The sequence below is a fragment of the Emydura macquarii genome, unplaced genomic scaffold, assembly GCF_026122565.2.
Source record: "Emydura macquarii macquarii isolate MOO-44397 ecotype Brisbane River unplaced genomic scaffold, CSIRO-AGI_Emac_v2 contig_2768, whole genome shotgun sequence".
Lineage (NCBI taxonomy): Eukaryota > Metazoa > Chordata > Testudines > Chelidae > Emydura > Emydura macquarii.
This window is the reverse complement of record NW_027132905.1, coordinates 32,775,341-32,790,023: the sequence shown is the minus strand read 5'-3', so window position 1 is coordinate 32,790,023 and position 14,683 is coordinate 32,775,341. Positions and strand designations below refer to the sequence as shown.

General features: G+C 51.2%; 1 non-coding gene across 1 annotated transcript; it reads right to left on the bottom strand.

Annotated features, from left to right (window-relative positions):
* Positions 1 to 3,468: 3,468 nt before the first annotated feature.
* Positions 3,469 to 3,572, bottom strand: LOC137166006 (U6 spliceosomal RNA). Its single transcript, XR_010923530.1, has one exon. It is a non-coding gene; the product is annotated as a U6 spliceosomal RNA (small nuclear RNA).
* Between the last annotated feature and the right edge of the window lie 11,111 nt (positions 3,573 to 14,683).

The following is a 14,683-nucleotide window of genomic DNA, read 5'->3' as shown; positions in this document are numbered from 1 at the left end:
TTCAGCATGTGCTGGAAGCAAATGGGGTGGGATGTTCTTTCCTGTCTTTACATATCAGGCAGCCCCAGTCCTACTGGGGGCATCACAGACCATCAGTCGGGGAAACAATGAAAATGCATCAGCACATCAGCTCTGCGGTTGGTGCCTCCAATGCCATATTTTGTGTCTCAGTCTGAACCCGTTTCAGATCTCTCCCTACCAATACAGATATTGCAGTAACTCAGACTGACAGCATCTTCCGGAAGAATTTAACACTGTCCCCAAAACACCTCTTCTCTGATGCATCCTGAGGCACTGCAGCATCCTCAGCAGCTCAGAGCTTCTCCTGTATGGCTGTACCCCTTCTGCATCGCACTGAGCCCCAAATACACATGGTAATTCTGGGAGGCAGCACACGCCTTTGAGTGTTTCTCAGTCCATATTTTCTCAGAATCTCATGATTTTCCCCCGTTCTCTGGCTCTCTTGGTGTGAATGTGTCATACCATAGTACCCTTTAATCCCGCAGCTCCTGATCCGTTGCACTCTGAAACGCTGCCAAACGCTGGCCAAGCCATAGGGAGCACTGCCAGGCCTTTGTAAAGTTCAGAGCGTGGCATTTTTTTTCATCTGGCACCAGCTCCACTTGTTGCCATGCCTGGGATGGGTCTAGTCTTGTCAACTTCATCAGTCTGGCAGGTTGGCACGTGATGCCTGGGTTTGGAATTCACTCTGACCACCTCTACCCAGGCCTTTACAGGGGCTCCCCACAATTCCTTATGTCAATATCTGCTCTTGGGGCACACACAGGCAGTGCTGGCCAGGCATTGAATTCCACGGGGACATTGCATCTACCTTCCTTGCTACGGATTTCCACAATGCATAACGGAGCAAACAGAACTCTAGTGTTTCAGCAGAGGCATGTCCAGCCCACACAGCTTTGCCATTGCAGCTCATCCTCGTCTCAGGTCTGTATTCATCACTGATTTCTATTTTGCTTTTAGTTCCCTGCCCAGGGCACAGCCCAGCAACCCAGTTTATCTCGACCAGCCAGTTTCTGCCAATCTGTGAAGGCCTGTGTCCTTTGATACAATCGCTGGGGAAGGGAAGCAAGCATCTTTGTAATTCCCATTTACCAGCAGATGGCCTAGGATTCTCAGCTCTCCCTGATTAGAGTTTCTCTCTCATTCTGACATTAGGAAAGCTTAATTTGTGCGTTTCTTCTGAGATCACAGAGCACGCTGTCCCTGCTTGCCCTTGCCCACCATTTCTATTCACACTATCCTAGAGCAGCACACTGGAGTCCTGCTCGTTCCGCATGGGGCACACTTGCAAGGACTGGTCAGAAGGAGCTGGCTGCTCACAGCTCTCTGCACTGGCTGGGGGGTTCATTCTTAATACATTTTGGACCCTGGGAAAGTTCCTGAGGTCTGGGGAAAGCCAGTGTTGTGCCAGTATTTAAAATGGAAGAAAAGATGTCAGAGACAGGATACTGGACTGGATGAGACACGGTCTGATCCAGCCTGGCAGCTCCTACTTGTAGGCCCAAGTAGTTGGAGGCCAGTTAGCATGATGTGGTTCCCAGGGGCAATAATGGAACCACTGATCCGAGGCTCCAGCAATAAAGAACTAAAGGCTGGAATCTATTGGATGCTTCTCCGTGTTTCATGGCAGATAGTTGGGGTAACGCTGAAGTGCCCACGGCCCAGATATTTAAGGTATTTTGATGTTGCTCTGCTTAGCATCGTGATACCTGAGGGCTAGATTCACAAAGGGTCTTGGGGCCTGACTGCCACGCACATTCTCAAAACCACTGTGCAGCTGCCACCTGACCACGTAGGCACCAAAGTTTCTGCTGGTGGGCATGTGCAAAGCCAACTAAGTCCTGATGCCCCACACAGCTAACGAGGTGCTCAGAGCATGCCTGCAGGATTGGGCCACACACAAAAGACAGACAAGGGCAAGTGTGGAGGCTACCCAGTGCTTAGGGCAGGCAACCGGGACGTGGGAAATGCAGGCTTGAATCCCCACTCTGCATGAATTGGATCGGGGAGTTAAGCCAGGCTTCCTGCTTCCTACATCCCCGGTGCATTCCCTAACCCCTGGGCTATGGGTGGCCTGAGTAGAGCCTTCTGAGTTTCTCCCATTGGAGCTGTATAAGTAACGACATAGTCATTGGGCCAAAGAAAGAGAGAGCAACTGTTTCTATAGCATCCTACTGAGAGGTTTCAACTTGGGCCTCCCCCCTCCCAGGTGAGTGTCCTAACCACAAAACACAGACACATTCTTGACTGGCTCTGTGCCAGGTGTCAGGTGTGTGCTGAGCACACCTACAGGACCGAGCCCCACTGGAGGGGGACACCGGGGTTCAGATTGCACTAGGATTCCCAGCAGCTTCTTAGCTCTGAAGTGGCATCAGCACTTAGGTGGCTTTGCAAATGTCTCCTAACAGAAATCTGGGTGTCTGCAGGGCTAGGAAGCAGCTGGGGAGAGCCCTGGGGATGTCAGTGGCGCCAAGATGGCAGACGGAGGTGCTTAAAGATGCTGTTAGGTGTTGTGTTGTGTTAGGTGTTGTGTTAGGTGTTGCTGTGCTGGCAATGACTTCTGTGAGGTGTCTGACTTAGTCCTGCATAGCATTCTGATTAAAAATTTAACGCAGCACAAAATCAATATGTCCATATTAAATGGATTCGAAACTGGCTAAAATGTAATTGTTAATGGGGAATCATCAACAAGGGGGTGTGTCTTTAATGGGGTCCCACAGGGATCGGGGAGAAAATAAACAATCATTGCTGGTAAGGTTTGTAAATGACACAAAGACTGGTGGTGTGGCAGATACTGAAGAGGCCAGACCACTGATATAGAGCGATCTGAGTCTCTTGGTAAGCTGGGTGCAATCAAACAAAATGCGTTTAAGACAAACAGATGCAAGGCCATCAAGGGACGGAGACCAAGATTTTCAAAAGGAGTTTGTAATTCTGGATGCGTCTATTGTTAGGTAAAAACTGAGCCACTACATGTCCTAGAGTGAAATCTTGGCCCCACTAGAGACAATGGCAAAGCTTTGCCTCCCACGGAGCCAGGATTTCAGCCATAAATTATAAGGCCAGAAGAGCCATTGGAATCAACTTGTCTCATCTCTTCCAGAGCATCTCGCCCAGTAAATTCCTGCATCCAGCTCAATAACATCGGATGGAGCAAGAGCAGCTCTTTTAGAATGACAACCAATATCAATTTAAAGTCTCCAAGTGGTTGTTAGGGATCCTGGTCCCCAGCATTCTCAGGGGCTAGTAAGCACCAACCTGCCCAGAGCTACCAGGGCAGAAGCTGAACCCTGATAGAGGATTCCAGTTCTGGAACCTGACTGGCAGATTGCTGGGGGGTTCTGATTGGTCTACAGCTGCTATATAAACCCAGCACAGCAAAAGGAAGTTGTCCATACGCTGGGATCCACCCTGCTGTGGACTGCATGCTTCCCATGCCTCATCCCAGTCCAGCTTGACTCCTTCACAAACGTGTGTGTCATCCTTGCACAGGGGCCATGCTAATCTCCTCTGTATCGTTCCAATTTCCTGGCTTCTGACCCATGGTTCTGATCTCGTTTGTCTCCTGCCTCTGACCCCCTGGTATCCTAACCTCGCTGGCTCTGGACTCCCGTCCCGTGACTGTGTACCCTGGCTCTGAGAGTCTGACCCCTAGCCACTGCCACAGTTGGGGCGTAGGCAGCCAGATGGTGTGGTCATCCCAATGGTCATTTCCCCTCAGTGTTAAAAATGTGTGCTCTGTTTCCCATATGAATTTGTCCAGCTTCCACTCCCAGCCAGTGGAGTCCACTGCCCCTATCTCATGTGCTGAAGAGCCTGCTGCTCTCAGACCTCTCCGCGCCAGCTAGGTGCTTATGGACCAGGATCAAGTCACCTATTAACCTGATTTCTCACAGCGGGCAGACATGGAGGCACGGGCTGGCAACCAAAATATGTATTCAGGGTCCCTGGGGGCTCATGCTGTGGTTGTTAGCCTGTGCAACCACGTCGATATCGCTATTGGTACCAATGCTAGCGAGATCAGAGCTGGTACACGTATGGCTGCCTCTGTTCTCATCACACTGCCATGATGGATTGTCAAGCTGGCCTGTGGTGGGGCGGGGGAAGCTGAAACAAGTCAGAACTTTCTCCAGGTATCACTGGAATGTCCAAAGGTGAAAAAAGTCCCAGCTTTGGCTGCTTCTGCCCCAACCAGCTGGTGTATCTGACTGGCCAGTCTTTGCAGTTCTCCCCAAAGGCCATGTGGCCAGGGGTGGATGGGTGTTTGCACCCTGGAAGGCAGTGACTTAAATGGAGTTTGGACCTGATCCAAACCACTGAATTCAATGGGCTTTGGATCAGGTCCATATCTGCCAGCTGACCAGTCACTCCCACTGCAGATCTGGGACTGAGAAGGCTGATGTAAGTGGTGACTGTTGGATATATAAACAGGGCTATTGAGTGGGAGCAGGGGTGGGGCTCCCTCTGTATGTGGGGCTGGTGACATTACTAGTGGCTATCTACCAGGTCTGGTGCCCACCGTTTTAAAAAGATGATGAAAACCGGAAAGCTCAGAAAAGAGATAATGGCTGAAAAACCTGCCTCACTGTGAGAAACTTAAACTCACCCAGGGTTATCTACGAAGTCTCTGAGTGCTCACAGTCTATAGGAAATATCCTGGGAGAAAATATCCAGCTAGGCCAGGAGTACAGAGCCAGGCCCATGTCAGGTACAGGCCTTGGTGTGGCCGATCTGTTGCCCTGGGTTTCCCGTGCGCTGTGTCGGGAGCCTCTCTAAGGAAGGTGTCTGTACTGTGCACTCACCACCAGTCCTGCCATCCATAGTCCTCCGGCCTCAAGTGGTGGATTTGCTAGCATGGAGTCGTTAGTGGTACGTCTGCTCTGGAGCAGGCAGGTGTAGTGCCCAGCTCGAGGAGATATACCTGCCCTAGCTCTGGTCAAGCTAGCCGGCTAACTATAAAAGTGTAGTAACGGCTGCGCAAGCAGAGGGAGGGTCTAGTTGCTCTGGGTCTGATCCCGTTCCAGACTCATGGTACGTCCTTGCCCCTCTTTTCTAAATGATTGCCTCTCGCCCACCCAGATGCTGTGGCTGAAGTCAGGGACTAGGGATCGCTGGGGGAGATTCTGCAGCCTCTGCTGTAGTGGAGGTCAGGGCCCTTATGACCATCCTGAATGTTCCATGCAGTGTAGACGTACCCCCTAGTGCTCAGAAGGGGCATTGCTGTATGGCTGAGCTGACATGTGAATGCCACTAGTTCAGTAAAGGTTTGTTCTGGCTCCTGTTGTTGGTTCAGTGGCCTAGGGCTGTCAGTAGGCTGCCCCGGGAAGGCTGGCTGGCCCCGGGAAGGCGGAGACATTGGGGAGTTTCACTTGGCACAATGGGAGCTGGGCTGTCTTGTGGCTGCAGGAGGGTTTGGCTGCTGGCTGGGATGACCTGGTACTGAAGTTAGGCTCACTGGTCTGGAATTGCCAGGATCCGCTCTGGATCCTTTTCTAAAAATCGGCGTCACATTTGCTATCCTGCTGTCATCTGGTATTGAAGCTGATTTAAGTGATAGGTCAACGATTCCCAATCTGGGTGGGGGCGGGACCCTCTTGGGGAGGTGCCAAAGATGCAGGGGGTCCATGAGGCTTCAGTGATATTGAGATAATTTAGCCCCCCGAGCTCCGCATCAGGAGCAGCAGTCCCAAGCTCCACTCCGGCCTGAGCAGAGGAGCAGCCTCTCACCCCGCACCAGCCAGGCGCCCAGCAAGAGAGGAGCAGCTCCATGCCAGTGGGGACCTGGAGCAGCCCTGACCAACCCACCAGAGCCTGCCTCCATTACCCTCAGTCCATGAGGGATGGGAAGAGGGGGGGCCACATGGGGTGTGTAGTGGCAGCTGCGCCAGGGAAGGCTCAGTTTCATACTCAGGTAAGAGTAAGTTATTATTATTATGTAATTCAGTGTTATTGTTATTATCATCATTATATGTGTTTATAGGGGTTATATGTGTTTATGGCTGGTGAGGGGGCAGGGCAGGGCGGGGGGCGTGTTTTACCTAGTGTTAACTAGTGGGGCTTTCATTCAAAAAGATTGGAAACCACTGGATGGGTTACATACCACAGTTAGTAGTTCTGCAATTTCACGTTTGAATTCCTTCAGAACTCTTGGGTGATACCGTCTGATCCTGGTGATTTATTGCTGTTTAATTTATCAATTTGTTCCAAAACCTCCTTTACTGACACATCAGTCAGGGACAGTCCCTCAGTTTTGTCACTAAAAAGAATGGCCCAGGTATGAGAATTTCCCTCAGATCCTCTTCAGTGAAGACCGATGCAAGTAATTCATTCAACTTCTCTGCAACATCCTTGTCTTCCTTGAGTGCTCCTTTAGCCGCTTGCTCATCCTATGGCCCCACTGGTTGTTTAGCAGGCTTCCTGCTTCTGATGTACTTTAAAAAATGTTGTTAGTTTTTCTAGCTACTCTTCAGTTTTGTTTTGTTTTTGGGAGGGAGGGTCGGGGGGCGGGGCATTTGCCTGATACACTTTTACACTTGACTTGCCAGAGTTTATGCTCCTTTCAATTTTCCTCAGTAGGATTTGACTTCCAATTTTTAAAAGATGTCTTTTTGTCACTAACTGCCTTTTTTACTCTATTTAGCCATGGTGGGATGTTTTGGTCCTCTTATTGTTTTCATTTCTTTTTTATTTGCAGCATACCTGTAGTTTGAGCCTCTATTTTATTTATAAAGTTTCCATGCAGCTTGCAGGCATTTCACTCTTGTAACTGTTCCTTTAATTTCCATTGAACTAGCCACCTCATTTTTGTGTAGTTCCCCTTCTTGAAGTTAAATGCTACCATGGTGGATTTCTTTAGCATTTTTCCCTGCTACAAGAATGTTAAATTTAATTACAGAGTCGTCACTATTATCGAGCAGTTCAGCTATATTCATCTCCTGGACTAGATCCTGTGTGCCACTTAGTACTAAATCAAGAATTGCCTCTTCTCTTGGGGTTTCAAAGACTAGCTGCTCCAAGAAGCAGTCATTTATGTCATTTATGGGATCTAGAAATTTTATCTCTGCATCCTGTTCTGAGGTGACATGTTCCGAGTCAATACGGGGATAGTCAAAATCCCCTATTATGATTTGAGTTTTCTGGTTTTGTAGCCTCTCTAATCTCCCTGAGCATTTCACTATCACCATCCTGGTCAAGAGGTCGGTAGTATATTCCTTGAGCTATACTTGATTGACCAAGCATGGAATTTATCCATAGACATTCTGTGGTACTGTTTGATTCATTTAAGATTTTTTCCTTTTATTTGACTCTATGCTTTATTTCCTATATAGTGCTACTCCCGCACCAGCATGGCCTACTATCATTCCTATATATTTTGTACCCTGGTATTACCATGTATTATCACTGTTCCATCAGGCTTCTGTGATGCCTATTATATCACTATCCTCATTTAGTATCAAGTATTTTAGTTCACTTCTCTTAGTATTCAGACTTCTAACATTTGCATACAAGCACTTATAAAATGTGTCAGTGTTTAGTTGTTTGCCTTCATGTGATGTAATTGAATGGGACTCTCTTTCATTAGACTGTTTCTTTTCAGTTCCAACCTGTCCTTTATCAGCTTCTATCCTCTCCTCTTTGTTAGGACACAGAGTATCTCCTTTAATAAATCCTCCCCTGCGGGATGTCTCCTCCGCACCTGTCAGCTTTCCCCCAGCCCTTAGTTTAAAAACTCCTCTACGACCTTTTTTAATTTTACATGCCAGCTATCTGGTTCTGTTTTAGTTTAGGTGGAGCCCAGCCTTCCTATCTAGGCTCCTCTTTTTTCAGAAGGTTCCCCACTTCCTAATAAACCTAAACCCCTCCTCTCTCTGCCATCGTCTCATCCATGCATTGAGATCCTGCAGTTCTGCCTGCCTAACTGCCCTGCGCGTGAAGCTGGGTGCATTTCAGAGAACGCTACCACCTTCACCTTGTTAGTATGGGCTTGTGCAGCCTCATCTGTTGTCAAGCGACAGCAGCTGCTCTGAAATCTCTCCTGGCAATAAAGGTTTGTACTCAAGCAAATATGACTGTATATTACACACAGTTCCAGCCCAGGAGCTCTCACTACATCTCCTCCTTACACCCCTGCCCTGACAGCTCCAACACTGTGTGGCATAGAGGGCAGTTTAATAGGACCCAAAGTAAAATGTCATGGCTGTGATAATGAGGGAAATAAAACCAGTACAATTCACCAGTGAATTCCCTACATAAACCCGACCATGAGAGCACAGGGCAGCTCGGACGCTGTTGGCAGCTGCAGTCTCAGCCATATTCCAAGAGCTTGAGTTTCAAGCTGTCTAAAGACAGGCTCATGGCACAGCCTCTTGAATTGAGGCCTAAAAGCTCCTTTTGATCTCACACATGCTGCAGTGGGTGCAGCAAGGGTGGTGATGGGATGAGCTTGCACGCTGAGCAGTCATTTCAAGTAAGGAGGCATCTCCTCTGGGCTTTCAGCCGGCCAAGGGTTCTCACCTCTCGCATCCTGCAGCCACTGTGTGTATGGGGTTTGGAGGGGGGGAATAGTTAAACCATCTTCTGCCTGGCAGCCTCCCATCAGGGTGCAGCTTCATTAGCCAGGGCAGATGTGGGTCTCGGGGTTCCCTGGATGCCAGGAGGAATCCAGCTGCCCACAGTGTCACTCACAGGGCTCCTGCTTGGCCCAGGCCAGACAGTCCAAGCTTCTGAACACCCTCATGTCATGGACTTTACCGGCATGTCTGGGCATGATCCCCTCTGGAAGTCAAAGCTGCTTCACGGGTGAGCAGCTGCAGCTGACTGGGTGCGGGGGGCAGGTTCTGGCACCTCATATCTCCCTTGGCTCCAGCAGAGGGGATGAATCCCAGCTGCCAAAACTCCTCAGTAATTGGAGAGGTGCAGGCTACCCTCTCCACACAAGGCTACAGCTCAGCACTTATGTCCTCACAATCTTTCACCATCATGGCACCCACCGAGGGTCGAGTTCCGAGAAAACCTGCCACAATCAGGGATAACCAGCATCTGCAGGGAGGTGCCACCGGCTCACACACGGCTCTCAGCCTGGGGCCTGGTTCTCCACACCTGGTGCAAGGCGAGCTCCTCACAGACATCCGGAAAAGCGGCCTCCTCATCAGGAAGTTGTGCAGCCACTGTTGGCCATCCCTGGTCTCTACAGCTATGTGCTCTGGCCACCCTGCGCCTCTGGGCCTGGCCCTCAACAGCCCTGGACTGGCCCAGGGTGCTTCACCCCCCAGAAGCCCACGCAGCCACCCTCTGAATCCGTCCTGCAGAGCACCCCGCTCCCCAGCTGTCAGTGGGGTCGTCCCTCCTGGAAACACCCTCTTCCAGGCATAGCACGTGGCACTGGGAAGAATCCACACCACAGCTGGCTCCCAGGAAGCATTTGCCAAAAGAAGTTGGTTGCCATGGAAACAGCTCATAAATGATGCGTTCAGCCTCGGAAGGAAAGTTGGGATTTTCCAAGGAGGATTATGGGAGTTTGGAGAATGTGGCCTCTCCTCCCACAGTCCCCTGGGTGCTCACAAGTTGTCCCAGGGGTGGTGGGCAACCATGCTCTGTGCCCTGCAGCAGGGGACAGTGCTGGGAACTCTGCTGGGATGCCAGCCCAGAAAACATGACTGCCAACACACCTGAATGCAGTGCCTGTGGGTGGACAGCAAACCCACGTGTGAACACCATGTGTGCATGCACCGATGCGTGCTGACTGCATTCCAGCTGACTACAGGCCAGGTAACTCTGTAACCTAGACATACCCCTAGACATTAAAAAGCCTCTGGTTAAGAGAGCAGCCTCCTTGTCTCTGGCTCCTTCTTCCTTGTAGTGTGGGCTTGGGCATGTACCTCTTGGATCCCTCTGCAGACTTGGCTCTTCCACCTCTTCCCAACTGCAGAAGTTTTAGTAAAACAAGTGGGTGCCAAATACAGCCGAGCACCTGTGGATAGCCAAGAAGGCAGGCGAATACTTCCCCTTTGTTCTGCTAGCAGACAGCTATTCACCCAGCACAGGAGCTCTAGGTCTGTGGGCAGGAAAAATCCCCCTGGGCTTCCATGTACAATTGCTCTGTATCTGAGGACAGCCCAGACCCTTTGGCCTGGGAGCCTGCCAGACAGTTCTATCATTCTGCTACTGATGCTGATCTCCTGGTAGCGCTTACTGCTTCCCCTGGCAGGAAGCATTCTCCAGGACAAGCATAGCCCAAGGGGCCAAACTGCTGTAGGTTGGCTTAATGAGACCCTCACTCCACTTTTCAGGAGGAGTCAAGTCTGATCATCCTCAGTCACTTTTTCTCTGCCATTCTGATTGGCTCTGGGGGGAGATTTGGAATCTTTCTAATTAGTTTGTTCAAAATGAATGTTCCGGGTTTTGCTACAATTGCTAACTGCCCATGTGCCTCTATTCCAGTCGTCTGACTCCAGCATGCCCCAGCTCCTCTGAGCTAGGGCTGCTTCCGTCTTCAGGAGCAATTTAATTATGTGAGCTTCCTTCTTCTGTTTGCTGAGTGACTTACATATTCATAATGCGCCCTGGGAATCCCCCTCCGCGCCTGCTTCTGAGGGCTTCGCATTGTTGATTAGAAAGACTTCCTTTATGGTTTATGGAGATGCTTGCGTTGCCACGCCAGCCCTAGTTTGACACTCGCTTTCCCCTTTTATGAAGCGTGTGCATTTCTCTGCCTCCTCCTCACTGAGTCACTTGCAGCCTCTTTGAAAATCCCAGGAACGCTAATAGCCATACTGAAGCTCTGTGCACTTAGCTCATGGCTCCTACAGAGAATTATTAGAGTGTCTGTTTCTTTACTCTTTAAAGCGCTTTCATATGATGCTTTACTGGATTGAGTCTGTTTGTATTTGGAAGGGAGTTTGTATAGCTTTTCCATTGCACTGCTCGCGTGGGGCAGGACACCACTTTCCCATTTAGACCCAGTTAGGACAATCACCTTGGCCCCAGTGTCAGTTACTCTCCTCCCCTCCAGTAGGTGTGGGGGAAGGGAGTCCCTTTGTCTGACACTGTTCTACAGCTTGCTTGTCTTGCTGTATCCTTGGTGGCTGACACTTATTTTCCATGTCTACATGATGTCTACGAGGACATGTCAGACACAGTTCCGTGTGGTCCAGTGTCCGGACTCTGACAGTGGCTGGTACCAGCTGCTTCAGTGGAATATGCAAGAACCCTGCATCATCATCTTCCCCAGGGGAAGTGTCGCTCAAGCCCTATCAGGCAGAGGTTGCCTCAAATCCTGCATCGGGGGATTTCCAGCCCTGCCTCAACTCTTGGGGTTTTGTGCTGTTTTGCCTTTTTAAATGCAGAGCTGAGCTCCCTGTCCCTGACAGGACCTTCTCCACTGCATGGGGTGTGGGTTGCCTGCTGGGATCCTCTAGGCACATCTCATCTAATCAATTCCCTGCCATTGCATGGACCTCAGGCTTTGATGCACCTCAGTCCTTCCTGTTCTCTGCCTGTGGTACACAGCAGCGCAGTCTCCTGAGGTGTGTAATGCATTGGTCTAACTAAAGTCACTGAATTCAATATAGGTCAGACTAGTTGACCTAATGGTTCTTTCTGGCCTTGAAACCTATGGTGCTCAGGTCTTTTCTCTGAGTGGCTGAAGTTAATTTAGAAATCAGCAGCGTGTATGAAATGTTCAAATTATCCTTTCCAATGTGCATTACCTTTGCCAACACTGAATTTCATTTGCCATTCAGGTCCCTCTGACACTCAGCTCCGATTTCGCTATTCTTGACTCTCCTAAGTAATGTTGTGTCATTTGACTGATCTTTGATTACTGGTGGTAGATATGCCAATGGCCTGTGAAGGGATGTTAGATGGGTGGGTTCTGAGTTATTACAGAGAATTCTTTCTTGGGTGTCTGGCTGGCGAGTCTTTCCCACATGCTCAGGATTTAACTGATCGCCATATTTGCGGTCGCGAAGGAGTTTTCCTCCAGGGCAGATTGGCAAAGGCTCTGAGGTTTTTTTCACCTTCCTCTCTAGCAGGGGGCATGGCTCACTTGCTGCTGGATTCTCTGTACCTTTAAGTTTTTAAGCAATGATTTGAGGAGTTTTAATAACTCAGTCATAGATCAGGGGTCTGTTACAGGAGTGGGTGGGTGAGGTTCTGTGGCCTACAATGTGCAGGAAATCAAACTAGGTGATCATATTGGTCCCTTCTGACTGTAGAGTCTATGAGTCTATGAGAATCTGCAAGTTTTACCAAGTTACTGCTCATCTCCTTTTCCAAATCATTAACAGATGTATTGTATGGCAGGTGTCACCAGGTGGCTCTGTTACGCTTAGTCTTCCCTGTTCTTTTTCTTAGTGTGTGAGAAAATGTTCAGTCTTGGGAAGACATACAGTGTTGTGGCTAGTTTGCATTGTGCTGAGCTGTGTATAGAGGCTGTGGTCCTTAGAGAGGGAGCCATGTGAGCAGCAGAAGGGTTTGCTGGTTGCCGTATGTATCCTGATCCTTTTTAGTGGTTAATAATTGTATGATTGCCAATTGATACTAATTTAATGAGCTGGGGGTAATAGGGTACTCATCCCAGAATCAAGCTCCACAGAATTAAAACTGACAAGTTCAATATCTTGTAGGGACCCTCAAGTGTATGGCAAAGACACTCACGCTGAGGACAAAGCAAAGGCTTAGCTATCCTTATTAAAACAATCAGTAAAGACAGGAAAGCTCCAAACCACATAAACCAATAGCAGTAATACAGTACTAGGGATGTCTTTGGTTTCACTCCCACTTTTTGTGCCAAGGTCACTAATGAAAATGTTAAATAAGGTTGGTCCCAGGACCATTTCCTGAGGAACTCCACTAGTAACCTCCCTCCACTCTATCATGCCATCTGATTTTAAAAAACCAACCTAGCATTCACCGAAATCACTGTTGCCCATCTTAAATTGTCTATTGATAAATGTAAAATAGTCATTTAAAAAGGGGAATCATTGTCAATGTAGGAAGGCGCAGTGGCCTTCCTCTGAGCCTGGGCCCGCGGAAGGGCCGCAGGCACCCAATCAGACGCTAGACTGGCCGGCAGCCCAGTCTGCCCAGCAACCAGGCTGCTGGGCCCCGATAGGCCCTGCCGAGCGGCCAACCCGACAGCAGGGGGGCGGAGCCTTAGGGAGGGCAGCAGCCATAAAGAGCAGGCCCTGCAGCTCAGAAGGAAGAAGGCTGCTGGCAGAGACAGTCGTGCTGCCTCGCCGGCTGCGGCAAGGGGCTGAACCATGCCCGACTACTGCCGCAGGTAACCCCCTCCCGGCCTTGCGGCCCCGGCGACCCGCCTCTAAGGCCTGGGTTGGGCCTCCGGGCCCTCTGGACTGGCCGAGGTCTCCAGGCCCGAGGCGCTGGGCCCAGCCTCAGGCCCGCAGCGGCTGGGACGAGCCCCCTGAACCAGAGGGCTGGGAGTTCTGCCCAGAAGCTGGTCTGGACCTGGAGGAGCTGCCAGACACCCAACCCCAGGAGGCGGGATCTGACCTGGAGGAGTTGCTGGAGGCTGAACCGTACCCCCAACCTTGTGATCTGGAGGAGCTGCCCCTCGCTGAGGAGCTTCCCAGTCTGCCCCCCATGGACGCGGAAGGACTGACTGGACTACCCTGTGCAGTGTATCCCGACGACCCCGAGGAGCCAACGGACATAGGTACCGGGGAACCAGGGGAGGAAGGAGCCCAGGGACAGCCGGAGGCGTGGCTGTATTAGGGGCAATGCCCAGTCGGCGTGTTGCGGCAGGAGCCCCGCCGACTGAGTGGCAACACCCGTGCCACTGCTAGGGCCCTGGGCTGGGACGCAGTGGAGTTGGGTGGGCCTGCGTCCCCCTCCCCTCCCCCCGATCCTTGCCGATCCCCAAAAGGGAAATAGCCTCTACCGCCCGCTAAACTCGAGCCACTGCTCCTTGCTCGCCCGCCCTGCCTGGGGGCCGGGGCGAAAGACTCCTTGCTCGCCCGCCCTGCCTGGGGGCCGGGGCGAAAGACTCCTTGCTCGCCCGCCCTGCCTGGGGGCCGGGGCGAAAGACTCCTTGCTCGCCCGCCCTGCCTGGGGGCCGGGGCGAAAGACTCCTTGCTCGCCCGCCCTGCCTGGGGGCCGGGGCGAAAGACTCCTTGCTCGCCCGCCCTGCCTGGGGGCCGGGGCGAAAGACTCCTTGCTCGCCCGCCCTGCCTGGGGGCCGGGGCGAAAGACTCCTGCTCGCCCGCCCTGCCTGGGGGCCGGGGCGAAAGACTCCTTGCTCGCCCGCCCTGCCTGGGGGCCGGGGCGAAAGACTCCTTGCTCGCCCGCCCTGCCTGGGGGCCGGGGCGAAAGACTCCTTGCTCGCCCGCCCTGCCTGGGGGCTGGGGCGAAAGACTAAAAGAATAACATTCCCCTGTTGTGTAGGAAGGTGCAGTGGCCTTCCTCTGAGCCTGGGCCCGTGGAAGGGCCGCCAGGACTGGACCGGGCAAGAGCCCGTCCTACAGTCAAGCTGGATGTTTCTGTTATGGCATTATTAGGGAAATTGTAGAAGATGGGGATTAATATGAGAACTGAAAGGTGGGTAACAAATTGGTTAAAGGGGAGACTCCAACAGGTCATTCTGGAAGGTGACTGTCAGGCTAGAGGGAAGTTACTAGTGGAGATCCTCAGGGATCAGACTTGG